At 48.2% G+C, this 27978-nt stretch overlaps 1 long non-coding RNA gene and 2 other non-coding genes across 3 annotated transcripts; 2 read left to right on the top strand and 1 right to left on the bottom strand.

Annotated features, from left to right (window-relative positions):
- Nucleotides 1-303: 303 nt before the first annotated feature.
- On the top strand, nt 304-3439 carry LOC116889043. The gene is made up of 3 exons (XR_004386362.1): nt 304-1004; nt 1685-1849; nt 2733-3439. It is a non-coding gene; the product is annotated as an uncharacterized LOC116889043 (long non-coding RNA).
- A 13022-nt stretch (nt 3440-16461) lies between these two features.
- Nucleotides 16462-16583, bottom strand: LOC116889543. The gene has a single exon (XR_004386478.1). It is a non-coding gene; the product is annotated as a small nucleolar RNA SNORA11 (small nucleolar RNA).
- Nucleotides 16584-23853: 7270 nt separating this feature from the next.
- On the top strand, nt 23854-23979 carry LOC116889542. Its single transcript, XR_004386477.1, has one exon. It is a non-coding gene; the product is annotated as a small nucleolar RNA SNORA11 (small nucleolar RNA).
- The last annotated feature ends 3999 nt before the right edge of the window (nt 23980-27978 follow it).

Raw genomic sequence — 27978 nt, 5'->3', positions numbered from 1 at the left:
ATGGGGACATCTAGTTTTCCCAGCATTGAAGATACTATCTTTTGTCCTGTGTGTGATTTTAGCATCTTTGTTGTAATGGAGGTCTGGTAGCTGTCTTAGAGACTGCTAATTTATTCCTTGGCATGAACAAAGAATTGAATGACTGGGAAAGACAGCAGACAAATTTGAAGATAAGGGAAGATTTATAGCGTTATCCTGCCAGGATAGTAGAAACCTAAGGCCGGAAGTCTCTCTCTCTCTCTCTTTTTTTCTTTTTTTCGGAGCTGGGGACCGAACCCAGGGCCTTGCGCTTGCTAGGCAAGCGCTCTACCACTGAGCTAAATCCCCAACCCTGGCTGGAAGTCTCTTAAACAGAGGCTGACTTCCATACTTTGTAGGTCTGTTGCTTCCTTCTTTCCCCCTACTTGTCCTGTCTAGATACCTGCCTCTGTGCCTGCCTGCCATTTTTCTTCACAGAGCCTTCTGGGAATAAAAAGCATCCATTTCCTAAAACCTGCTTCTGTTTTCCTTAACTATGTCCCTCTAACTATTCTTAATACCCTGAGGTGGTTTGAATAATAATGCCCCCGCCTCCCAGACTCATACATTTGAAAGCATAATCACTAGCAAATGACACCATTGAAAGGATTATAAGGATTAGGAAGTGTGACCTTGTTGTAGGCCATGTGTCACTAGGGGTGGGCTTTGAAGTTTCAAAAACCAACACCAGACCACTGGTGCTTATAGATCAGGATATAACTCTCAGGTTACTGTTCCAGTGCCTATCTGCAGTGCTGTCATGCTTGCTGCCGTGGTGATAATGGACTAAACCTCTGTAGCTATAAGCAAGTTCTTAATTAAAGGCTTTCTCTTAAAAGAGTTGCCTTGGTCATGTTGTCTCTTCACAGCACTATAGTTGCAGCAAAGTGACTAAGACATATCTGCCTCGGAGATTGACACTGCTGTCGGAGGAATGGATGTTGACTGCTTTACTTACTTCCTGCTCAGAGGAATGGCATCTAGAGGTATCAGTCTAAGTGAAGGGTGGTTCAGGGTACCGTGGCCAAATTCTAGTGGGCAGTGTTTCTGGGATTCTATCTGTGGTACTTTCTCTAGCAGCTGTTTTGCATATATGCGTATAGTTTCAATGAAGTTGTATCACTTCCTCAAAGAGCCATAGACTGTCTAACGAAACCTTAGTACCAAGCATGAGAAACCTCCTTTTCTGTTGTTGGTCAGGAGAGTCCAAGATACTCCAAAGACGATATAGGCCATTGCTATTACCTTTGCCCCCAGAAGTTGAAGATTATGTCCCTAGTGCTGACGTGCTCTTCAGACATAGGATTTGGAGGATTTGAACTGGACCTGACCTGAAAGCCTCTTCCCCGAAGACTATCTTTCATAGTAATGGAGAGTGCTGTGTAGACTGCTAAAAGAGGGAAGCAATCAATAGTCCTACCAATCCGTGAGGCTTATATGACCCAAATAGTGACCAGCATTAGCAAGATACAGGTGCTAATAAACTGTTGTCTAATTAGACTTAAGGCCTGCTCAACAGTAGGGCAATCATGCCCGGTACTACAAACCCAGTCAGCTACCTGTGACTAATGAGGTCACAGATTTGTGAGGAGAACCTACTGATGTCATGTCCCTGTAACAATAATTAACCTAACTGCTTTCTAAATATTTGTCCTTATACCCACAGATAAATGTAGCCCTCACTCGTCATAAAAGAAGCATGTCTTTGCAGAAAACAGACAATTTCAGAAAACTGCAACTAGTCAAAATGCAGTGAAGAACTGAATGTAGGTTTGCCCAAGCACCTCTGAAGTTCATGAAACATCATAGAAGGATGGAAAGTTTTAAACCAGTAAGTTTACTGTGAGATTGTGTCTACTAGAAGTGACAGGGAAGCTACACCATGAGATCTCAAAAATGTGGCTCCCAGAAAGGACCTGAATAGTGACCATACCAATAGGCATGCTTACTTTGAAGGAGGAAATCTCATGGGACCCCACCCCTGGACAAAAACTATAGGTAATAACTGCTGGAAAAGGGAGAATTAATCTCCCCCCAGGAATGAGCCCTTAAATTGGTTGTCTACAAGTAACCAACACTGGAAAATACATACATACATACATACATACATACATACACACACACACACATAACTTTAAATGGATTCAGAAGATTGTCTTTATATATGTATATGAAGAGGACATGGATGTGAGAGAGAGAAAGAGAATATTAGGGGCAGACATGAGGGCTTAGAATAAGAGAAGGAAATGATGTAATTACATTTAGTGACTCTTCTCTCTTGCGCTATTTTCTGGACTTTCAGGCGATGCTGTCCTGAAGTTAAGTAGTCCTTCTTTAGATGCCTGTCCTGCAGTTAAATGGTCCTTCTTTAGATGCCTATACTTTAATACTGTATAGTTATTGATATTTATAAACAAGAAGGCTTTTTTGCGTGTTCTTGAACTTTACATAAAAGGAACTAAACAGAAAAAATGGAACAGAATTCAGAACAATATATTTTAAGCAATTTCAGTTATTAAACTGCTTCTTTTCCTTCCTTCCATACCTCCCATCTCCCTTCCCTCCTCTCTTTTCCTCTGCCCATCCATACCTTTTCTCCAATTCTCAATTTCTTGCTGCCTTACTTTTCCTTAGTGGTGTGCAAATAGTTGTGTGGTTGTTCACCTGTTTTCTTTATTTGTACCCTCTTAACTAAAATATCTCTTGTGCCGAAGGAATCCTTCTGTGCCAAGTCCTTGTACTTAAGAAGTCACTGGCAGCAACTTAGAGGTCTGCTGAAGTGTTTGCAAATGCCTACGATCCCAGCATATGCTCAGGAGGAGCTGGCTGGCCCGACAAGGTCCTATTGCACTTTCCCAGGGCTCGGGTATGCATCTAAACTGTCTCTTATGAGCATGTTGGAATCAGGAAAGTTATGCACATCAATGTCCGTAAGGCTCAGAATATCTAATGGAAATAGTGCTTACAGGAAAGCAGATGAGCTCTACGGTGAGTGGCTGCTTACTGCTACTGTCCTTGTCAGAATAGACATAATAATTTTGGAGATGGGTCATAGCTCTTGAGTGGAGTATGGCCATATGTTTGAAGTGACCCAGGATATGTCTTTGATTTATTATAAAATAGTCACTGCCCAGTGAGCCGCATGCGGCAGGTGAGGTCAAGGTCAGTTGCTTGGCTTTGTGGCGCTGTGCAACTGTCCTCACCCCATACGTGGGAAGTGACTCAGGCCACTGTAGGAAGCAGTTATTCAGAAAAATACTTTTTGATGACCTAATTTTGGGCAGTTGAAAGTGCCACATTATTGCTGAAATGAACTTTGGACAACAGAGTGACTTTCTGTCTGCTTTCAGTCCTCTTTTCCACACTCTACTTCTTTTGCTGCTGTACCAGCAATGGTGAAGAAAGGTAATATTTGACCTTCCAATGGGACAATAGAGGTATAACATTGCTTCCAATTGGGAGCAATAGAGGTATAACAATCTAAAGCATTTTAGAAGATTCTTTGTGAGAACAATTTTAGGTTATTCTTAAGGATACTCATTAGCAAATTCATTGGTATACATATATTTCTGTTTAACTTCTTTTGATGCTGTTATTAAGAAAAGTTAAATGTCTAGCAACATGTATACAGTGGTATCAAACAGGTACTCTTTTGGTATTCTGAAACCAAAGTTCTCCATCACCTGAAGCTTCCTTTATTCCTTTAATGCGTTCCACCATGGAGTAATATGGTATCAAATGGGGGGTGGGGGGTGTGTGTGTGTGTGTGTGTGTGTGTGTGTGTGTGCATTTTATATATCAGTGTGTATACAGTTAATATGAATTTTAAATGTATATACAATATATACACTATAGATACTATATGTAACCCCAATTTCCCTCTCCAACTTCTGTCATGTCCCCCCAAACATGGCTGCTCCTAATTTCATATCTTTTTTGTAACTCTATTAATCCAATTATTGTTCCCCATAGGAAACCTACTCAAGACCCAGCTATACCACCTCTGAGCATATACCCAAAAGATGCTCCACCATTCCACAAAGACACTTACTCAACTATGTTCAAAGCAGCTCTTTTCATAATAGCCAGAAACTGGAAACAGCCTAGATGTCCCTCAACTGAATAACGAATAAAGAAAATTTGGTACATTTACACAGTGGAATACCATTCATCTATTTAAAAAAGGATATCATGAATTTGACAGGCAAATGGATGGAACTGGAGAATATCATCCTGAGTGAGGTAACCTAGACCCCAAAAGACCACTAATAAGTTGATATTAGCCATAAAATACAGGTACCATGATACATTACACAGACCCAAAGAAGCTAAACATGAAGGAAGACCCAAGTGAGGATGCTTGAATGTCACTTAGAAGGGGGAATAAAATAGTCATAGGAGGCAGATGGAAGGAGGGAACTGGGAGGGAGAGGGGATAGGGAGGGGAGTGGGAAGGGGGGTGGTCAGGATCAGGTGTGGGGAGGGATAGGAAAGATGACCAGATGTTCATAAGAATGAATGGAAATCTGCAACTGAATAGGGTGGGGAGGTACGGGTGTCTCTAGGATATGACAGAGACCTGGGATAAGGGAGGTCCCTAAAAATCAATGGGGGTGACCTTAGCTGTGACTCAGAGCATTAGGGATATGAGACCTGAGGTGGCTACCTCCTGTAGCCAGGCCAGAACTCCAGTGGAGCAATAGGGACACCAACCACCAACAAAACTTAAAACTAAAAATTTATCCTGTCTGCAAGAAATCCAGAGACAGGGAATGGAGCAGAGACTGAGGGAATGGCCAACCAATAACTGGCCCTACTTGAGACCTGTCCCACCAATCTCTTGACACTATTAATGATATTCTGCTGTTCTTGCAGACAGGGGTCAAGCATGGCTGTTCTCTGAAAGGCTCCACCCAGCAGCTGACTCAGAGGGATGCAGAGACCCACAGCCAAACAGTGGATGGAGCTTTAGGACTCTTATGGAAAAGTAGGAGGAAGGATTACAGCCCTGAAGGGACAGGAACTCCACAGGAAGACCAACTGAGTCAACTAACCTGGACCGTATGGCTCTCAGAGACTGAACTACCAACCAAAGGGCATACATGGGCTGGACCTAGGCCTCTCCACACATGTGTAGCAGATGTGCAGTTTAGTCTTCATGTGGGTCCTAAGCAACTGGAGTGGGGGCTGTCCCAAAAGCTGTCACCTACATGTAGGCTATGGTCGTCTAGCTGGGCTGCCTTGTCTGGCCTTGTGTGAGAGAGGAAGTGCCTAGCTCTGCAGAGACTTGAAGTGCCAGGGTGGGGAAATAGCCAGGGAGCCCCCAACTGCTCAGAGGAGAAAGGGAGGGAAGGATGGTAGAGAAGGATTGTGGGAGGGGGTGACTGGGAGTGGGCAGTGAGTGGTATGTAAAGTGAATTAAAAGATTATAAAAATTGTATGCTTATCAGTACTATTAAGCTCAGTTGCAGAGAAGAGTGCCATGAAGCATGTAGGACTGGAACTTATACTAAGCACACTCCGCGGTGTGTTTACTGAGATGGTACACTGTTTAATATGTTAGAGACTGCCATTTTAAACTAGCACGCATCTTCCTCATATTTATCTGAGATCATGAATTTAGGACTATTTCATTGTGTTTTGACTGATCTTGTTGGCTTATATATTTTATTTTCTCTTTACATAGAATTGTTGATTTCAAAGATGGGGTGAGGGTCTAATGAAAACCTGCCAGGCAGACCATCTAAGCTACCTGCTCTTCAACCTTGCTTCAACTTAACGAGCATCAATCAAGCCAAGGTAAAGCACTGAAAGCTGGTCTTGGTACTTGTGCATGGTCATGTTTCTAGAACCTGTTGGGGGCCGCTATCTTGATTCTTGAAAGACTGGATTCTGAATGTCCTTGACCTAGATTGGCAGCCTGTGGTCTGGAAGCTTCCTCAATGGATACAGGTTAACTCACATTTGCTCCACTCAGACAATGGGGTTATGTGGCAGTCCCCTAGATATTCACACAGTGTAGTGCAGGAGAAACATTGTGAGAACCAGTGCTAGACATGAGTGACAGGACTGGGGCATGCAAGGGGGGCATGTGATGAAAGTATAGGGACATGGACAGGTCCAATTATTGACAATTTGTCTAGTCTGAAAGCAATAATATTGGTGAAATAATTTGTGGTTTAATCTAGGTTACCAAAAGAGTACACAAATTAGATTGCCATAACTCTGCTTCAGGTCACAGTAGTCACAACTCGGGCCTAATGCGGCTGTTAGAGGGGAGGTGGGGAGGCTCTGGGAGGAGTCAGTAGGAGGAAAACACCACCCAGAATATATTTGTATGAAAGAAGCCTATGGTCAATAAAAGAAAAATAGAATAATAACAACAAAAACCAAACCAAAATAATAATGGTTTTCCCTCTCCCTGTGGTTATCAGCTATCAAAAGCTTTTCTTTAAGGGGCAAGACCTGAGGAACACGCTTCTCTGAGTTTGGGCTGACTTCGTCTTGTGCAGTATTGTGAAGGTACACAAAGCTTCTGTCAAGTCATGAATGTGGTCACCATGTCATGTCCAGAAGACAACTTTTTGAGTGTTAGTAGTCAATGAAGAGATGCATGATTGGTCAAAGTGCTAAGAGTAAGAGACCACCTGCTCTGAGGAAGTAAGATACAGTATGGGTGGGAAGATCAGGAACCAATGATGGTGGTCTTGGTGAGGATGGTGAGAGATGTTTACCATAGTACATACTTTTATATAGTTGGATCTTTAGGCAGTTTACGGACCTGTGTGTGTGTGAGTGTGAGTGTGTGTGTGTGTGTGTGTGTGTGTGTACGTGTGTATATGTGTGTGTGTGTGTTTGTATGTGTCTGTCTGAATGTGTGTAAGAGCAAGTGAAAAAAACAGGTCATAAATTTGAAAGAGAATAAATAGAGATATAGGAGATTTGGAGGGAGGAAAGGGGAGAGAGAAATGTACTAATATAATATCAAATATAAAAGATAAATTAATAACGGTGAATTAACTTAAAAAGATACTGGCTAGTCTAGTAAAAAAGGAAAGAAAAACAGCTAGGCAAATAATGAGGATCACGGCAGTGAGCAGCACTCCTGAATGTCCTCTCATTTGCTTCCTGTCTCCAGGTATTAACATCCCTGAAGGATGGACTACAAGCTACCAAAAGAAGTTACCATGTGCCACAAGACAGACGATTTGGTCATAGGTTTTTATAACAGGAGTGCAGACCCCAATATTCCAGGTACGTGATTCTTCCCAGGGATCAAGCTTCAAATCCCGAAACAATTGGATCCAATCAATCCAATCTAAATAACTGGTTGTTTGCAAATCAGTCATGTATTTACTGCACAGGTGGAATCATCTTGCCTTTTAGGGTCTTTTTTGTGTTTAGAATTGACAACTGGGGAAGACCACGAATGCATTTCCCTGAAGAGCCTGCATGGCACCTTCCAGCAGTATGAACACTAGCCAGTAGAAAGGAAGCTTCCAGCGTAGATCTATCTTGGTTTTATCTATTTGCCGAATCCAAGTCTGTGGTTTCCTCAACAATAGGGTCTTATTATCTAGGTCCAGGTGACCCAGGCCAGGGGCAATATCCGTCATCCATTGTTTGGGGAGCCTCCAGCCAATACCTCAGAAGGAGAAGAACCTACCACTGGTGCTATGATTTGATTCAAACCTTGTGGTTGTGGGGAACAGCATTACCCATTCATTTAGCACACCTCCGTCCAAAATTGTTAACTAATCGAACTCGAGACCTGCTCAACAGGACAGACATCATGGGTGGTTCTGAAAACCTAGCAGACTGCCCAGGACTGGAGAAGTCATAAATCTGGGTGGAGAACATACAACGCCAGTTTCCTATACCATCTAATGACGGAACTATGCTCTAAATATTTGTCCTTATACCCACAGATGGTGCCACCCTGATGCCTCATCGATTTTCTTTCTCTTTGCAACAGCAGAGATCATTACAAAAAGAACCAGCATCGAACTGCCAGAATCGTGGAACGCAGTCACAACGGATGAATCGACAAGAGAGCTGCATCTCGGGCTCAGGGAATATTTTGGAAGAGGGGCAGAAACAGTCTAAGAACTAGAGGATCAGGGAACAGGAGGCAGGCTGTGTCTCTTGAGAATGCCAGAAGCTGCCCACAGAGTCTCAACAACACGAATGTCCCACCATGAGCTGATCAGGAGGCCAACAGTAGATGTGCCAAATAGGGCAGGAAGGCCCATGAGGCCCTCACCTTCTATCAAAGGACAAAGGGAACTAGGAGCTCTGAGAGCCAGGAAATAAACTTCCCCAGGAAGAAACACAACAGTTGTTTATCTCCTACAAAGGCCAGTCTGAAACATGCATCCCAGTCACCTCAGAAAGACTGAGCAGGTTGTATTCAGAAATATGTATGCGTGCACAACCACACAGATATGTGAGCAGGAAAAAACAATTGATGAAGAAGGGGTCATTTTGAAAGAAGGAAGGGTGTGTGTGAGTCTTTGGGGGTAGAAAAGGAGGTAGAGGACAGATGTAATCACAATCACAAAAAAAAAAAAAAAAAAGAAATCTTTGAGTTGCCAATGAATTTAGTAGATTCTGTATGGCTGTTGCTCAAGTCTAACTTTTGGTTGACCTTTCCACAACCCCATTAATTTGGCACCCCCTTAATTAAGGCTTTCTATGCCTGGGATCCTCCCAACTCCATGCTCGTATCCCAGGCAGTTTACTGCCTCAAGACCGCCTCTCATGGCTCCTTTCTTGCCCGAATGGCGTCTACCAACACTAACTCCTATTTAATCTGATCCTGACCATGACGTGTACAGACACTCATATTTGAAAAGAAATGTAAAACTGTGATATTGGGGTCCATATAAGAGAACATAGGTGGCTTCTGAGGCCATTTGGCAAAAGATTCGTAAAAAGATACATTGAGAAAAGGCCATCTTCATTGACAAATAGTCCTGAGGAGAACATGTCGAAGGCTAAAATCAGGTCTCTAACTTTAGACTCCAGAAAAATCAGATCTAAATGGATAGAAGATTGAAATTCTGGGGATCAGGGAAAATGCAGGATGTTTCCTCCAGAGAAGGGGTAGCCATGAACATTTGTCAAGGTTGAACAGCTCAGAATTGGTCTGCACATTTTGGGAGGGGATTCTGAGAAAATTAAAACCATGTTCATAAAGTAAAACAAATCAATTTCCAGGCGAAAGACAAATTCACACTGGGTGAAAAAAGGCTACACGAAAGTCGCCATTATCGAGACTCAATGAAATATATACATGATTCAGCAAACTACAAAAGAACCAAACGGCACAAATATCAGTAACTAAAACACATTTCCCGATGTATAATATATATATGACATGTATAATATATAGCAATGTATATAAACATGAGGGAGACTCTGATGACGGTGGACAAAGCAGGTGGGAGAATTTGTAAGGAGAAGCAAAAAAGGAACTGTGAGACTTGAAATGGTAAGGTCTGCTTTACATTTGAAAGTCTAATGCATTAGACCCACCACCAATACTTTTCATGGGTACTATTATAAAAAGTCGATTGGTCCGGCTGGAGACATGGCTCAGAGGTTAAGAGCACTGTCTTCTACAAAGGACCAGTTCTGATCCCAGGTAATGGGCACACCTCACAACAAACTGCTATACCTCAGTTCCAGTGGATCTGACCTCGTCTTCTGGCCTCGCCGCCTCAGGCACTCTTAGAGGGGCAAACGCGGCATGCAGCCAATCAGTCAAACAGACAAAAATAAAATAGATCAATCATTGAACAAGGCACCCCAATGACTTTCTAGAGTGTGTAAATATACATGTTGCCTTGCAGGATGGTGCTGCATCTGAACAATCCTGTGCCCTCGTGTGGGTTATAAAAATGTGGAGTAGTTGAGGAGGCAGTGATGCACACATTAGTTACACTCACGGCAGGGGGCGGGGGGTGACACTCATTACCCTAGGGAAAATGTAGAAAATCAGAGCCCAGGGAATACAAGGCGCCTCTTACCCCATGCCCCTCTGAAGACATGGAGGGCCAAGAAACTACACTTAGGCCCAGGGGGTGCTGGGTTGGCGCATGATCCATGCTCTTGAGCAGAAAAGTCAGAGGGATGGGGTTTTGGTGTTCTCCTTAAAAGAAAGCCATCACAGTCATGAAGAGGGGGATCACGAGGCCTTAGATGTAAGCTGGTGGGGGAAGAAGCAGGGACAACTGGTCAACTACACAGGAAGCCGGTGAAAGGGCACACATTATGAAACACCAGACAACAGAAGAAGCAGCTTACCTGAAATGGGTATGAAGCAGAATTGCATATGCTGGGGAAAGTCACTGGTGAAGCAAATTTAAAGTGCACAGATAACAGATCCTTGAAAAGTTCAAAAACTTTAAAGTTCAGGGAGTAGAGAAGCTGAAGGAGAGCTGGGGCTAAAATCCGGCGCTGTGAAAAGAACGGCTGAAAGGCCATTTCTGTGTGTGAGGACTCCCTTAGGGATGAAGGTTCCAAGGCCGACATGCATGGAGAGGCAATGAGGAGGTTCTAATCTGGCATATCTAGAATGGTTGATCAGGGTGGTGAAAGACCGGCCTGGTGAGGAGTAAAGACACCATCCACTGGAGGGTAATTCTAGGTCTGGATGCTGCCAAGTTCCTGTCTCTCTGTCCACAAGCTTAGAGCTATTTTGAAGAAGAGGGTAGATGGCCTGCTAGGAGGGGGAGAAGAAGAGGGCCTCTACAATAGGAGTCAAATGTTGGAGTGTTTTCTCCTCCAGCAGAGGAGCAAATGAATTCTCCAGAAGCAGCAGAAAAGCTGTGGTCCTGGGATGACTTAAAATGGACTCTCCAGAGGCCCCCCTTCCTGCAGTGAGCAGAGGGACTGCTCGTGTTCTGGCCTCTAGGAACTAAATCCAGCAAGGCTTCCTTCTGCTTCTGGTGCACACGTTAACCACTGTGGTTCCCACTCTTTGCTGAGGTCTGGTCCACATAGCTGCACTGTTGGGTGGGGCGGTGTTAAAGCGGGGTTGGGGTCAGGGCAGGTGTGAGGAAAGGAGCAGCACAGACAGGTAAACGTTGCCTTCCTCAACTGCCCAGTCTCCATGGAATCTTCCCTCAAGGAAAGCTGGATCTGCAGTCTCTCAGTAGGGATGAGACACGGAAGAATCACAGGTGAACACATGCACACTGGTTATAAATAGAGAATGGTTGCCTCACAGAGGTCCTGGCGGCCAAGAAGGTGGCATGCCCCTGTGTGGTCCCCTTGCAGGAAGGGCATAGCCTTGAACGTAGGTGGTTCAACTGGAGGCGGAGATGAGCCTCTTGGGCTTTGGGAGTAAGCTGGTGCAGGGCAGGAGCTGGTGTGGTCAGCAGGTGCGTCCCAGGAGAGGACAATGGCTGCAAAATGGGTATCAGACACATACGAGTAAATGGGGGTGAAGGAAAGAAACAGGGGACCTAGCCCAGCTTCTGTGCTATGCCCTGTGACAAATCCGTATCTCAGGCCTCCCATGTTGAGCAGTCTCATGAACACAAGGTCAAAGTTGTCTCCTCGGAGGAGAGAGGAGAATAAGGCTGGGGGCACTGAATCAGTTGTGGTGCTTTTAGAATGGAAATCTGGCAGTAAGACTGGAGTCCGTTTCTTTAAAGCCCAACAGAGTTGGCAGGAGGTGAAAGCCTTTACAGTATTATCCCTTGCCTGGGCATCACGTCTCCCAGGTCACAGAGGGGGAGAGACACTTCACCTGTCCTCATGAGCTCTCTACTGGTGAGGATTGAAGCATGACTCTGGGGGCAAAATGTTGAAAGTAGACTGGCATACAGGTTTTGTCATGAAACTGATCAGAAACAACAACAGTATATGACAGGCTCGAGGGTGTGAGAATAGGGGAGCAATTTTAGAAATCAAGGGGCTAGATGTCCCCATCCCATTTTGGGGTATAAACTGGTGTTGCTGAGGGGGAGGGGTGAGGGGCTGCAAGCCACCCTGATGCAGTATGCAGATGTAGACATTCACCTCTGGTCTGTACCTTCTTCTCTGCCTCATCAAGCAGTGAGGGAGGGCAGGTGGAACTGTGCAAGGGTCCCATTTCCTCCCTGTAATAGAGGTTTGTGTACCGCAGAGGAGCAGAGAACACAGAGCACTTCTCTGCTTCCTTTTGTCTCATATTTATCCCAGATCATGAGCCTTGCCATGAACTGAAGCTGAGTGTGTGATGCATTCACTGGGCTGTGGGAGAAAAGCAGAGCTGTCCTTGAAATAAAGCCCTCTGGGAATAGAGATTTTAGCAAAGTGTTCCGTTAAAAAGAATTAGTAATTTCTAGAAATATCGATCCCTCGACTAACAGATAGGGAGGAATGGAGGGGAGAAAAGGAGAGAGAGAGAGGAGGGAGGAGGAGAGAGAGAGAGAGGGAGGGAAGTAGAGGAGATGAGAGAGGAGAGACAGGAAGAGGGAGAGTGGGAAGGAGGGAGGGAAGAGAGAGCAGAGAGAGAGAGACAGAGACAGAGACAGACAGAGACACAGAGGGAGAGACAGAGAGAGGCAGAGACAGAGAGACAGAGAGAGGACAGAGACACAGAGACAAAGAGACAGAGAGACACCGAGGGAGAGACAGACAGAAAAACAGAGACAGACAGACAGACAGAGACAGACAGAGAGACAGAGAGACAGAGAGACATACAGAGAGAGAGAGAGAGACAGAGAGAGAGGTATCTTCAGTGTATCACGCTGTCATGGTCTGCACTACACGATTCTTGTGGATGAAGCTACCATGAAAAGTACTGGGAATTTAATTAGAATCAGTGCTCTTAGGGGTCCCCTGAAAATTGCTGCTTTTTGCTGTTTTGAAGCATATTAGCACAGGAGGCAGGGAGTAGGTGTAAGCAAGCCATGGGTAAAGTGCCCTGTTGTCATGGAAAGCTTTAATGTGACACACACAGCAGGGACCCAGGCACCCTGTGCCCCTTCCCCTTGGCTTCCCTATCTCCTTTCAGAGGGTCTTCAAAGCGACCCAGGCTGGACCCTGGACACCAATGCTAATCTCCCCTGTGTCCTCTGTCAGTAAAATGAAAATTCACCCCATAGTCTAGGAAAAAACCTCTGCAGTACAGACACTGACAATCTAACAGTAAATGGCTACCTGCCTCCATGGCAACCTGAGGAGAGCTATCCATCCTGCCAGGAGAAGAGACTGTGCTCAAGCTCACTAAGGCATTGGCAGAGCTGCTCAGTGGTCTCTGGCAGGTCACGCTTTCCTCTGGTTTGGCTTCCTCTTCTCAGTCTCCAAGGCACCCGGGAATGGAGCATCAGTGAGGACGAAGAGGAATTAGCGTGTGTGGTTAGGGAGACCTGGGCATGGGAGTGAGAACATACTGTGGAGCATGGGTGGAGGTTTTGCCTGCTGGACTCTATGGGTCTCTCCGCGGCAGCAGCAGCCTGCTACAAGGTCAAGAGCAGGATCCTGTGCTCTGAGGGCTCTAGCTCTCAGCCTTCTACTGCTGCCTCCTGGTTGTGGCTATCAGACCAGTGGCCTCGCTCCTGGGGCCTCAGATTTCCTCATCTCTGGGATGGGGAAGAGATAGATCACTGCCCCTTCTCTGCAGTGCAGAAAAGTGAGAAATACCAGGCAGACCATGCATTGTAATGAATGGCCAAAACCAGCTCTCCATAATCAGCAAGCAGAACCATACAAATTTCACAACAGTTTACTATTTACAAGTAGAGGAGGGTCAGAAGGACCAGGCCAGGGTGAAGGAAGAGGTGTGTGGGAGTGGTCAGCCATCTGAAGTTTCTGCCTCAACCTAGCACATCTGGAGGTCTGAGGAGACACTGTTAATCAGATCCTTGTACTGTTGAGTTAGGGTTGGGAGGTCGTGCGTGCATGCATGAGTGCGTTCGTCCGTCGCGTGCGTGCGTGCGTGCGCGTGCGTGTCGTATCGCGTCGTCTGTGTGCCGCGTCGTCGTGCGTGCGTGCGCGTCGTGTGGCGATGCATCCATGCGTGCGTGCGTGCGTGCGTGCTGCGTCGTGCGTCCGTGCGTGCTGCCGTGCGTGCTTGCGTGGAGTGCGTCCGTGCGTGCTTGCGTGCGTCGTCCGTGCGTCGTGCGTCGCGTGTCATTACCTGCGTCCGTGCGTGCCGTCCGTGCGTCCGTCCGTGCGTCCGTGCGTGCGTGCGTTGCGTCACGTGCGCGTCGTACGTCGTCGTCGCGTGCGTCGCGTCGCGTCGTCGCGTCGCAGCTCCTGTGCGTATGCGATGCTGGCGAGTCGCGTGCAGGTGCGTGCGTGTAGCGTGCGTGGCGTGCGTCGTGCGTGCGTGCGTCCATGCATGCGTCCCGTCGTGGCATGCTGCGTGCGTCGGCGTGCGTGCGTGAGCGCGTCTGCGTCATGCGCGTCAAATCGTCGTGCGTCCGTCCGTGCATCGTCGTGCGTGCTTGCGTGTAAATCGTCGATGCGTGCGTGCTTGCGTGTAATAAATCGTCGTGCGTGCGTGCGATAAATCCGTCGTCAATCCGTGCGTCGTCCGTGCGTGCGTATATCCGTGTCCGCAGCGTCCAGCGTCCGCGCGTCGTGCGTCGTGCGTCGTCGCGTCCGTCAAATGCGTGCGTCTTGTCTGTAAACAATGATATTGTGTGTGTGTGTGTGTGTGTGTGTGTGCAGTAAGAGCAGCAGCTGTGTAGAGCCCTTTTGTCTCCTGTTGCTTAGATGGAGGGTTGGGGCCTCCAGGTAGTCAGTGTTAAGTAGTCCATACTTCTTCCTATTGCTTTGAAAACCCGAACACAAGCAACTTCGAGGATGAAAGGTTTACTTCACCTCGATTTCTTGTCCATTTTCAAAGGAAATCATGGAAGGAAAAGGAGGAGCAGGAGCTGGGCAGGAGCCATGGGGGGGCTGCTGCTTAGTGAGTGGTTTTCTGTAATTTGCTCAGCCTGCCTTCTATGGCTCTGAGCACCACAAGCAGTCAGGCCTGCTACGACTTCCCTGGGCTACCAAAGCCGTCTCAGGTTCATGTCACCATCAGGGCCGTCCCAATCTCATGCTGTTGTGGAAAGCAGGGAGTAGTTTCCATCTTTACATTGGCTTACCTTAGCAGATACTCAAGCACCTGATTGCACTTGGCACGTCCAGCAGGCACTAGGAATGCCTGTGGGACTTCCCGAGGTGTCAGTCCTAGGGAAGGGCCTACCCGAGATAGACAGCACAGATTGGAACCCAAAGGTATGGGTGCCACACTGGTGATCAGAGCCCAGGGAAACAGCCAGCGGTGAGACTGAGGGTCTTTGCCTGAGTCCTGGATGCAAAACATAAACTTATGCCTCCTGGATTTGTGACTCTTGCTCCCTCTGGCACAGATATCGTGATGTGGGGGTCGTTCATTCCATGGGCAGAAGAAAGGGACATCTGGACACTATGCTCACCCATAGTCCTCTGGGGTAGAAAATACAGCCACATCACTCTGACTCAGAGCCCTGTTAGACCCAAGTCTAAATGGGATCCCTGCCTACTCTCCCACATGAGGATCAAATCCATGCATAATATCTGAACCCACTGCTACCCAGAGTCCACGTTTCCAACCCTGTACTGGACCCAGTTCAGAGTCCTCCCACCCAGCCACCCACCCCAATCGCTTTTAGATTTCTCCAGGCAAACCGATTGCTTGCCTGTTATTTTAGAGTCTCAGATCTTGGACTCAAGCTCCCTTTCCAGGGATTCTAAATCCAAGACCTGAATAGTGGTGTTTCAGTCCCACCCTTGGCTTAGACTGAAATGAGCAGAGTCCTCCTTCTACCCCACCCCCTGCCAGCCCCACACACCTCTCTCCTCTTGGCTTTGGCCAGTGACTTCTTCAGATAGGGTTTTTGAGAGGTCCTTTGCACCTAGTGTCTGAGCACTAATCCACTGAGTGTACGTGCCTCTGTGTGTGTCTTTTGTATCTGAGTCCCTGTGTTGCCTTCCAGCGTGTCCTCAGGGGTGGAATCTGTCCCTACACACACACACTGCCATAGGAGCATTTTCATGTATGAACTTTTGGGGTAATTTCTCATGGATGTCGAAAGCTTCTTTTTGTGATAGAATCACTGAAAACAGCCTCAGCCTTGGACCCCAAGTAGAGACTCCTTGTAATCTGGGCAATGAATCTTGCATCCCTCATTTTGCTGGGTCATGGCTGGTTTGAAGACTGCAGAGAACCATGCTTGGGTCTGGTACTGTTGGGTTTCTCTGGTATTCTGCATTGGAGTGAAAATAAACTCTCCTAGCCAAGCAGACCTGTTGCTGACCCAATGTGTTCCAGGGCACCCCTGTTCTACCTGAGTGATGGACTTGGCTTGCATTTAGGGATCTGCATGCCTCTCAAGCCCTGACAGTTTCCATAACACCTCAGCTTCCAAGAGTAAGGCTCCCCGGCCTTGTGACGGTGGTCCTACTCAGAATCTGTGTAGAGTATTTGGTCAAAGCAAAACCACTTTTGTGCTTCTTATCACAGTGGCTCCAGATTTCAGTTGGGCATGTTGCAAACAGAGGAGCAGTTTTTAACTTTGTCTTGAGCACACCCTGGTGCAAGGGTCCTGGCCAAAATAATGAACAATGACTAGAAAGGAAAATTCCAGCACTCTTTTTTTTTTTTTTTTTTTTGGTTTTTCGGAGCTGGGGGCGAACCTTGGGGCCTTGCTTCCTAGGCAAGCGCTCTACCACTGAGCTAAATCCCAACCCCTAAAATTCCAGCACTCTTAAACACCTGTACTTCTGTTTGTGCGCAGGAGCACGGCAACTGCGTGCCTCTGCCCATCATTATGTGTACACAGACCAGCCTGTATCTGCACTGTGTATTCTCGAAGGACCAAAGAAAGGGTGTGCCCTGACGTTTTTCCACTGTTGAATGTGCTCAGAACCTTCAGATCTCAGTGCCCAAGTCTCCTCAGACGGAAGATAGGGAACTGTGTGTGTGTAAGTCCGCGGGCAAACTGCCTGCCCTGTCCCACACACTGTCCCTGCATAGTGTTCTCAATCTCTGTTCCCTTTCCCCAAGACCTCCCTGAATTTCATCTTCCCACCTGCCAGCTGTGGTGGTTCGAATAAAACACGCCCATAGGCTCACAGAGAGTGCCACTAGTAGGGGTGGCCTTGTTGGTGTGGGTCTGGCCTTGTTGGAAGGTGTGTTACTGGGCAGGGCTTTGAGGTCTCAGGTGTTCAGAAACCAGCCCCCAGTGTCACTCTTCATACCTGTGAATCCAGATGTAGAACCCTCAGCTACCGCTCCAGCACCATGTCTATCTGCATTCTATGATGCTTTCCGCCATGATGATAATGGACTAAAACTCTGAACTGTAAGCCAGCCCCAACTAAATCTTTCTCTTTATAAGAATTGCTGTGGTTATGGTGTCTCTTCACAGTAAACCCTAAGTAAACACCAGTAAAACAACAACCACCACCACCACCACCACAACAACAACAAAAACCAAACCCTTCTGCAAATCTGACCACCAGGTATGTCCCCATCAGAGACCAGAGTTCTCTACTGTGCCTGTCAGTCTAACTAATGGTCTCCCCCACTGACCAGCACCGTGGATCCCACACATGTGAAAGAAGCTCATGTAACCCTTCTGACTCATAAAGTCATCAGTGACATTTTTTTTTCAGATCACACAGAAACGGGTGCTTCATTCTGAGGGTAAGCAAAGACATCCATGAGTTCTGGCAGTGGTAGTGAAAGACGTGTGCAAGAGCACTCATTGCTATGACACAGCCCAACAAGAGGGCACACCAGACGAACACTAATCCCAGATACCTGACAGAAAGGATACACACTGCCACCAACTCTCACTGGCTCAGATCTCATCTGGGGACAGTGAGCTGTAAGCGGCTGAGAGTTCTAGAAAGCTCCTCATTTGTCGTGGATGAGACCCATCTGCTGTCTTCCTAGTTCAAGGAGCCACAGTCCCATGTCAAGCCAGTCCCATCCGAACCTCTTCTGCTGGAGGAGAAACTGAGGGCACAGGAACTGAAGAGTACACCTGGGACACTGCCCCATCTTGTGGAGAATCTCCTCCTGAGGACAGATGCAAACAAGTTGGGGGAACAAGGGTTAGACACATGGATGACAGTGCAGAATAAGCAAACTCATCAGGATGAGGACTCACTTTCACTACCTCAGCTGCCATTCAGGAAACTGATGCTCAAAGTCACCATGATGCAACTCAGGTGGGAGTGTTTCGGCCTAACAAGGAGGAACAATGACACTGCCTGAGACCACTCTGCCCACACTGCAGCCAGTTCTCCAAAACCCTCTTTCAACAGGACAATTCTTCCCCGTCACGTGGAGGGGTCCTCTTCCCCATCCCAGACAACTCATAGACCTACAACTTAAGACTGATTTGCCTCATCCCTAACAGAGGGTGGGGATCCTTTTCCCCTGGGTTCTGCATAATATGAAGTAAGGCAGGGAACAGAGCTGGGAACAAAAGCTTTGCAAAAGGCTACGGGGCTTACAAATACTGTTGTGGAGTTTGCCGGTCCTGTCTACCTCAAGGTCTATATGCAAGAGCCTCTCCATGGAGGTCCAGCCTGTCAATCACAAACCAGGCAGGCAGTAGCAGGTGCCTGTTACCTTTCACCCAAGCTATGCGTATAGCTGTGGACTTGCATGGGTTCATGCATGGAAAATCCCCAAAACAGACAGGCCTGGGCCCAGCATGCTACCTTTTTACCCACAGTTGCTGTGTGCTGTTCCTTGACAGTGAGAGTATTACTAGGTCCCTTGAGTTCTGTACTCCTGTTTACCTCAGAGCATCCAGGCAGTGACAAGGCTGCAGCACTCTCTTTCTATTTCTTACCCCAGAAGGCAGCAGGAGAATCCTTCATGTATTCAAGAATGGATGTTCTTCCTTATCTATTTCTGTCAGGTGGGTTCTAAATTCTACCTGCAGAGAAACAAGTGAACTCACACCGTCTTCTGAGTAGTAATGCACAGTCAAGCCCAGGTTAGGACACATCTTAGCTCTTAGATTAGTTCACACCTATGCAAGACTGCAAAAGAAAATGGGACAAGCAGAGACAATGAGTAGCATCTACCTCAGGAGATAGAGACCCTTGGAATGCAGGACAGAGAGACACCAGGGAGGACACACATGTCCTACTCTGCTGGTATAATAGAAGTTCAAGCAGTGGTGGGCTAGAGGTGGCTTCTCGAGCAATTAGGATGGAAAGTTCAACTTGGTGACCCACAGCATGCCTATGGCTTAGACTTTCTCCCATCACTCCCTGCAGCCCCCCTCCCCCCAAGCTTTTCTAGAGTAGGTGGTTGGGCCTTGCCTTATGCAAATGTTCATTGTATTCTCTGACTATATCTTTCAACATGTCTGTGGGGTAAATGTACCTTATCTGAGTAGGGGGTGCTCAGAGACTCAGCCCTTTGGCCATTCCAACTGAAGGCACCCATTCTGAATTCTGCTTAAAGACCAGAGAATCCACTACAGCAGGAACAGTAGGTGCATAAGCAAAAGGATGTTCACAGAGGCACAGGCTGCCTGCCTGAACACTTGGTGATTACTTCTTGTAGTTCTTGATCAAATATTTCACCAACTTACTTGCCTGGAGTAGGAAGAGGAACACCAGGGAAAATAAAAGCATGGATAACTACAGAATACTATCCCATGAGGGAGGAGAGAAAAGAGGCAGGAGGGATGGACTTTTTTTTACCTTCTTTTTCAGAAGGGTCATATTGACCAGGGGCTGACACAACATTTGCCTTAAGGTATCTGGGATTTGTGGGCACTGGGGGCCTAGGAGCTAACTGAGTCTGAGGTGACTGTCACTGGGGACAAAAGTACCATCCAGGTACTTAGCAGGCTCGCTTCCCTCTTCAGTGTTCTCATATCCTTCATCCACGTGCTTGAACTACACCAGAACTGGCAGACACAGACAGGCCTTCCTGACTCTTCAAGAGTGCCTCACATACACCTTACCCATGCAGACTCTTGGCAGCAAGAGAAGTACAAGTAGTGACTGGTGCATTCTCCAACCAGACCAGAGAATAGGAACTACATGGAGTCACCAAAAGATGCTAAAATATGTGTAGTAGAAGAACAAGCACACATAAGGTGAGGGATGAGGGAGGGAGAGGAGGGAGGGGAGAAGGGAGAGAATGGGAGGAAAATGGTCAGGAAACAAAGAAAGAAAGGGTAGGAGTCAAGAGAGTATGCATGACACAGAGGTCTCAGCTTCTTGGTTCTCTTGTCCTCCATCCTGAGCCAGAGCTCAGCACGATGCCGGGTAACAGCAGCGCTCCACAGACTCTAGGATGCTTAGGATTACTGTGCCCCTTAGCAGCAACTATGGCCACTGTATTCTGGGCTCTACCTGCACTGTCTGAGCCTCCACAATTGTGATGGTCTTATCACTTCTCTGGCAGGGGATGTCTGGGACATTCTAGAAGCAGCACTGGGGCTCTCTGCTGTATCCTCCTGGGCCCTAGCAGATCCAGGGAGCATGAAAAGGACATTCCACTGATAATTGCTGGCTGAGTGACAGTAAAAATATCATTCTGGTGCAAGAAGGCTGTTTGAGGCTGGATAGCACCCGCCTCTCTGGCTTCTGGAGCCTGAGAGAAATCATAGGTCCTACATGCCCCCTTGGTAGCAACCTCCTGTATTACAGATGGTCTTGGATGATGTTGTTCCTGGAATCTGGGGGCAGTCACAGTACTGGTCACTAACCCCTGAAAGATCTGTGAAAAGACCGTTATCTTAGGGGTATCCCCACCCCAAGGAGGGCTGTGTGTCACAGGCTTGGCATTGACTCTTGGGGCCTACTGTGGAGTCATCGGGTGGTTGGTAACCATCCAATCGAAGGGCATAAAATCAGCAGCTGCAGCAGCTCATGCAGCTGGGCTAGAGGCAGAGGCTATATTGGCAGCATAAGCTTGGGTCTCCCCATTACAGGCCAGGGTTTCAGGATCCAGCTGGAACGCCTCCATCAGTGTCTGGGCCAGCACAGGGTTTTCCTGTTCTCAGGGCTCATTCTGCAAGGCCAGAAGCCAGGAAAAGGGAGGGGAGGGCCGGGCATCATGCTCCCTGGGAAACCCAGTCTTTTTTTCCAGCAGCTACTCTTGGACTCTAGTATGCTTGTAGCTGTCTTGTACCCCAAAGACCTTTTCCAGTAGGACAGGAAAACTTTGGTAAACCTGTGCAAGCTTGTACCAATCTTGCCTTTCTTGTATCTGCGCCCCTCGAACATGGAAAGGGAGCAGAACAATCAGGTGGACAGGACTGAGGTTCACTGAAAACAAGGGAAAGCTAACAAGGGCTCCAAGGAGATGGATGTCAAAGTTGTTGAAGATGCCAAAGCCACCAAGAGCACCGCATTCTTCATAGCTGTTGCTGCCTTCACTTCTCCCTGATGTGCTCTTGTCTTCAGCATTGCAGTATTCTGGATACATATGAGAAATTGTCTCAGCCATACATAGGAGCAGACAGCTCAGGCTAAAAGTGACAGTGAGGGGGAAGGATGGGGTGGAGGCATCGTCTCTGCTTACATGATGAGAGCAGCATTCATCCCGTAGATATGGAGGACATAAGCAGGATAGGAGAGGTGGCTGTGTGTGATGAGGTAGACTGTCAGTGACAGAGACAATAAGACAATCAGAGAAGACACGATGATGCAAAGGAACTCTAGAAAAGAAGTCTGGATGTCTAGAATTGATTAGTACCAGAGTTGTAGGAACGAGTCACAAGCATCCTATAAAGAATGCAGTGAGAGAGGGCAGGGTAGGAGCTTGGATTTGAGAGAAATGCTAGAAGGCAACACAGAGATACAGGTACAAAGACACACACAGAGGCACATGCGCACTCAGTGGGTTAATGCTAAGACACCACATGCAAAGGAACGCTCTGAAAAACCTATCTGACAAGTCACTTCATATTATGCAGAACCCAGGGGAAAAGGATCCCCACCCTCTGTTAGGGATGAGGCAAATCAGTCTTAAGTTGTAGGTCTATGAGTTGTCTGGGATGGGGAAGAGGACCCCTCCACGTGACGGGGAAGAATTGTCCTGTTGAAAGAGGGTTTTGGAGAACTGGCTGCAGTGTGGGCAGAGTGGTCTCCAGGCAGTGTCATTGTTCCTCCTTGTTAGGCCCGAGAACACTCCCCACCTGAGTTGCATCATGGTGACTTTGAGCATCAGTTTCCTGAATGGCAGCTGAGGTAGTGAAAGTGAGTCCTCATCCTGATGAGGTTTGCTTATTCTGCACTGTCATCCATGTGTCTAACCCTTGTTCCCCAACTTGCTTTGCATCTGTCCTCAGGGAGGAGATTCTCCACAAGATGGGGCAGTGTCCCAGGTGTGACTCTTCAGTTCCTGTGCCTCAGTTTTCTCCTCCAGCAGAAGAGGTTCCAGGATAGGACTGGCTTGACATGGGACTGTGGCTCCTTGAACTAGGAAGACAGCAGATGGGTCTCATCACGACAAATGAGGAGCTTTCTAGAACTCTCAGCCGCTTACAGCTCACTGTCCCCAGATGAGATCTGAGCCAGTGAGAGTTGGTGGCAGTGTGTATCCTTTCTGTCAGGTATCTGGGATTAGTGTTCGTCTGGTGTGCCCTCTTGTTGGGCTGTGTCATAGCAATGAGTGCTCTTGCACACGTCTTTCACTACCACTGCCAGAACTCATGGATGTCTTTGCTTACCCTCAGAATGAAGCACCCGTTTCTGTGTGATCTGAAAAAAAAATGTCACTGATGACTTTATGAGTCAGAAGGGTTACATGAGCTTCTTTCACATGTGTGGGATCCACGGTGCTGGTCAGTGGGGGAGACCATTCGTTAGACTGACAGGCACAGTAGAGGAACTCTGGTCTCTGATGGGGACATACCTGGTGGTCAGATTTGCAGAAGGGTTTGGTTTTTGTTGTTGTTGTGGTGGTGGTGGTGGTGGTTGTTGTTTTACTGGTGTTTACTTAGGGTTTACTGTGAAGAGACACCATAACCACAGCAATTCTTATAAAGAGAAAGATTTAGTTGGGGCTGGCTTACAGTTCAGAGTTTTAGTCCATTATCATCATGGCGGAAAGCATCATAGAATGCAGATAGACATGGTGCTGGAGCGGTAGCTGAGGGTTCTACATCTGGATTCACAGGTATGAAGAGTGACACTGGGGCTGGCTTGAACACCTGAGACCTCAAAGCCCTGCCCCAGTAACACACACCTTCCAACAAGGCCAGACCTACACCAACAAGGCCACCCCTACTAATAGTGGCACTCTCTATGAGCCTATGGGCGTCATTTTTATTCGAACCACCACAGCTGGCAGGTGGGAAGATGAAATTCAGGGGAGGTCTTGGGGGAAAGGGAACAGAGATTGAGAACACTATACAGGGACAGTGTAATAGGACCAGAACTGAGCAGTTTGCCCGCAGACTTACACACACAGTTCCCCTATCTTCCGTCTGAGGAGACTTGGGCACTGAGATCTGAAGGTTCTGAGCACATTCAACAGTGGAAAAACGTCAGGGCACACCCTTTCTTTGGTCCTTCGAGAATGCACAGTGCAGATACAGGCTGGTCTGTGTACACATAATGATGGGCAGAGGCACGAGTTACCTGTGCTCCCTCTTGCCAAAACAGAAGTACAGGTGTTTAAGAGTGCTGGAATTTGGGGTTGGGGATTTAGCTAGTGGTAGAGCGCTTGCCTAGGAAGCGCAAGGCCCTGGGTCTGGTCCCCAGCTCCCAAAAAAAAAAAAAAAAAAGAACCAAAAAAAAAAAAAAAAAAGAGAGTGCTGGAATTTTCCTTTCTAGTCATTGTTCGTACTATTTGGCCAGGACCCTTGCACCAGGGTGTGCTCAGAGCAAAGGGATTAAAAACTGACTCCTCTGTTTGCAACATGCCCAACTGAAATCTGGAGCCACTGTGATAAGAAGCACAAAAGTGGTTTTGCTTTGACCAAATACTCTACACAGATTCTGAGTAGGACCACCGTCACAAGGCCGGGGAGCCTTACTCTTGGAAGCTGAGGTGTTGGGAAACTGTGTCAGGGCTTGGAGAGGCATGCAGATCCCTAAATGCAAGCCAAGTCACATCACTCGGGTAGAACAGAGTTGCCCTGGAACACATTGGGTCAGCAACAGGTCTGCTTGGCTAGGAGAGTTTATTTTTCACTCCAATGTACCGGGAATACCAGGAGAAACCCAACAGTACCAGACCCAAGCATGAGTTCCTCTGCAGTCTTCAAACCAGCCATGACCCAGCAAAATGAGGATGCCAAGATTCATTGCCCAGATACAAGGGAGTCTCTACTTGGTCCAAGGCTGAGGCTGTTTTCAGTGATTCTATCACAAAAGAAGCTTTCAGACATCCATGAGGAAATTACCCCAAAGTTCATACATGAAATGCTCTGTGGCAGTGTGTGTAGTGTAGGGACAGATTCCACCCCTGAGGACACGCTGGAAGGCAACACAGGGATTCAGATACAAAGACACACACAGAGGCACGTGCACACTCAGTGGATTAGTGCTCAGACACTAGGTGCAAAGGACCGCTCTGAAAAACCCTATCTGAAGAAGTCACTGGCCAAAGCCAAGAGGAGAGGTGTGTGGGGCTGGCAGGGGGTGGGGTAGAAGGGAGGACTCTGCTCATTTCAGTCTAAGCCAAGGGTGGGACTGAAACACCACTATTCAGGTCTTGGATTTAGAATCCCTGGAAAGGGAGCTTGAGTCCAAGATCTGAGACTCTAGGTAACGGGCAAGCAATCGGTTTGCCTGGAGAAATCTAAAAGCGATTGGGGGTGGGTGGCTGGGTGGGAGGGGACTCTGAACTGGGTCGGGTACAGGGTTGGAAACGTGGACTCTGGTAGCAGTGGGTTCAGATATTATGCATGGATTTGATCCTCATGTGGGAGAGTAGGCAGGGGATCCCATTTAGACTTGGGTCTAACAGGGCTCTGAGTCAGAGTGATGTGGCTGTATTTTCTACCCCAGAGGACTATGGGTGAGCATAGTGTGTCCAGATGTCCCCTTTCTTCTGCCCATGGAATGAACGACCGCCCACATCACGATATCTGTGCCAGAGGAGCAAGAGTCACAATCCAGGAGGCATAAGTTTATGTTTTGCATCCAGGACTCAGGCAAAGACCCTCAGTCTCACCGCTGGCTGTTTCCCTGGGCTCTGATCACCAGTGTGGCACCCATACCTTTGGGTTCCAATCTGTGCTGTCTATCTCGGGTAGGCCCTTCCCTAGGACTGACACCTCGGGAAGTCCCACAGGCATTCCTAGTGCCTGCTGGACGTGCCAAGTGCAATCAGGTGCTTGAGTATCTGCTAAGGTAAGCCAATGTAAAGATGGAAACTACTCCCTGCTTTCCACAACAGCATGAGATTGGGACGGCCCTGATGGTGACATGAACCTGAGAAGGCTTTGGTAGCCCAGGGAAGTCGTAGCAGGCCTGACTGCTTGTGGTGCTCAGAGCCATAAGAAGGCAGGCTGAGCAAATTACAGAAAACCACTCACTAAGCAGCAGCCCCCATGGCTCCTGCTTCAGCTCCTGCTCCTCCTTCCTTCCATGATTTCCTTGGAAAATGGACAAGAAACTGAGGTGAAGTAAACCCTTCCATCCTCGAGTTGCTTATGTTCGTGGTGTTTCTCAAAGCAATAGGAAGAAGTATGGACTACGAACACTGACTACCTGGAGGCCTCAACTCCTCCATCTAAGCAACAGGAGACAAAGGGCTCCCACACAGCTGCTGCTCTTACTGCACACACACACACACACACACACACACACACACATTACACACATTACACGCGACGTGACAAGACGCCTTACACGACGCGACGACGACGACGCACGCGTATGCTGACGCCATGACGCCGGATACACGGACGCACGCGACGCGACGGACGCACGCACGGACGACGACGACGACGACGCACGGACGCATACGCAAGCACGCACGCACGGCCATACACTAGCACGACGCACGGATGCACGCACGGGCACGCACGCACGCACGCATGCAGGACGCACTGACGCACGCACGGACGCGACGCCACGCACGCACGCTGCCACGCGAGGCGCACGCATGAGACGACGACGCACGCGACGCGACGCCACGACGCACGCACGCAAGCACGCACGACGCCGCAGACGCGACGACGCACGCTGCAAGCACGCACGCCACAGACGCCGACGCCACGCGCATACGCACGCGACGACGACGCGACGCCGCACGACGCACGCGACGCACGGACGCGACGGACGCATTGACGCAGCACGCACGGATAGCACGACGCACGCACGGACGACGCGACGCAAGCACGCACGGACGCATCACGCAGCACGATGACGCAGCACGCGACGGACGGATGAAGTATCACGACGCACGCACGCACGCATGGATGCACGGGATGCACCCACACGACGCACGCGACGCACGCGACGCACATACAGACGACGACACGCCACACGCCTGCCAAGCACGCACGCACGCACGCACGAACGCACTCATGCATGCACGCACGCACACTCCCAACCCTAACTCAACAGCACAAGGATCTGATTAACCAGTGTCTCCTCAGACCTCCAGATGTGCTAGGTTGAGGCAGCAGAAACTATGATGGCTGACCACTCCCACACACCTTCTTCCTTCACCCTGGCCTGGTCCTTCTGACCCCTCCTCTACTTGTAAATAGTAAACTGTTGTGAAATTTGTATGGTTCTGCTTGCTGATTATGGAGAGCTGGTTTTGGCCATTCGTGTACAATGCATGGTCTGCCTGGTATTTCCTTTTTCTGCACTGCAGAGAAGGGGGCAGTGATCTATCTCTTCCCCATCCCAGAGATGAGGAATCTGAGGCCCCAGGAGCGAGGCCACTGGGTCTGATGGCCACAACCAGGAGGCAGCAGTAGAAGGACTGAGAGCTAGAGCCCTCAGAGCACAGGATCCTGCTCTTGACCTTGTAGCAGGCTGCTGCTGCCGCGGAGAGACCCATAGAGTCCAGCAGGCAAAACCTCCACCCATGCTCCACAGTATGTTCTCACTCCCATGCCCAGGTCTCCCTAACCACACACCTAATTCCTCTTATCCCTCACTGATGCTCCATTCGGGTGCCTTGGAGACTGAGAGAAGAGGGAAGCCAAACCAGAGGAAGCGTGACCTGCCAGAGACCACTGAGCAGCTCTGCCAATGCCTTAGTGAGCTTGAGCACAGTCTCTTCTCCTGGCAGGATGGATAGCTCTCCTCAGGTTGCCATGGAGGCAGGTAGCCATTTACTGTTAGATTGTCAGTGTCTGTACTGCAGAGGTTTTTTCCTAGACTATGGGGTGAATTTTCATTTTGCTAAGGACAGAGGACACAGGAGACAGGCATTCGGTGTCAGGTCCAGCCTGGGTCGCTTTGTGAAGACCCTCTGAAAGGAGATAGGGAAGCCAAGGGGAAGGGGCACAGGGTGCCTGGGTCCCTGCTGTGTGTGTCACATTAAAGCTTTCCATGACAACAGGGCACTTTACCCATGGCTTGCTTACACCTACTCCCTGCCTCCTGTGCTAATATGCTTCAAAACAGCAAAAAGCAGCAATTTTCAGGGGACCCCTAAGAGCACTGATTCTAATTAAATTCCCAGTACTTTTCATGGTAGCTTCATCCACAAGAATCGTGTAGTGCAGACCATGACAGCGTGATACACTGAAGATACTCTCTCTCTGTCTCTCTCTCTCTCTGTATGTCTCTCTGTCTCTCTGTCTCTCTGTCTGTCTCTGTCTGTCTGTCTGTCTCTGTTTTTCTGTCTGTCTCTCCCTCGGTGTCTCTCTGTCTCTTTGTCTCTGTGTCTCTGTCCTCTCTCTGTCTCTCTGTCTCTGCCTCTCTCTGTCTCTCCCTCTGTGTCTCTGTCTGTCTCTGTCTCTGTCTCTCTCTCTCTGCTCTCTCTTCCCTCCCTCCTTCCCACTCTCCCTCTTCCTGTCTCTC

Source organism: Rattus rattus, chromosome X (genome assembly GCF_011064425.1).
Source record: "Rattus rattus isolate New Zealand chromosome X, Rrattus_CSIRO_v1, whole genome shotgun sequence".
Taxonomy (NCBI): domain Eukaryota; kingdom Metazoa; phylum Chordata; class Mammalia; order Rodentia; family Muridae; genus Rattus; species Rattus rattus.
The sequence above is the reverse complement of the archived record's forward strand: the minus strand, read 5'-3'. Positions and strand labels throughout refer to the sequence as shown.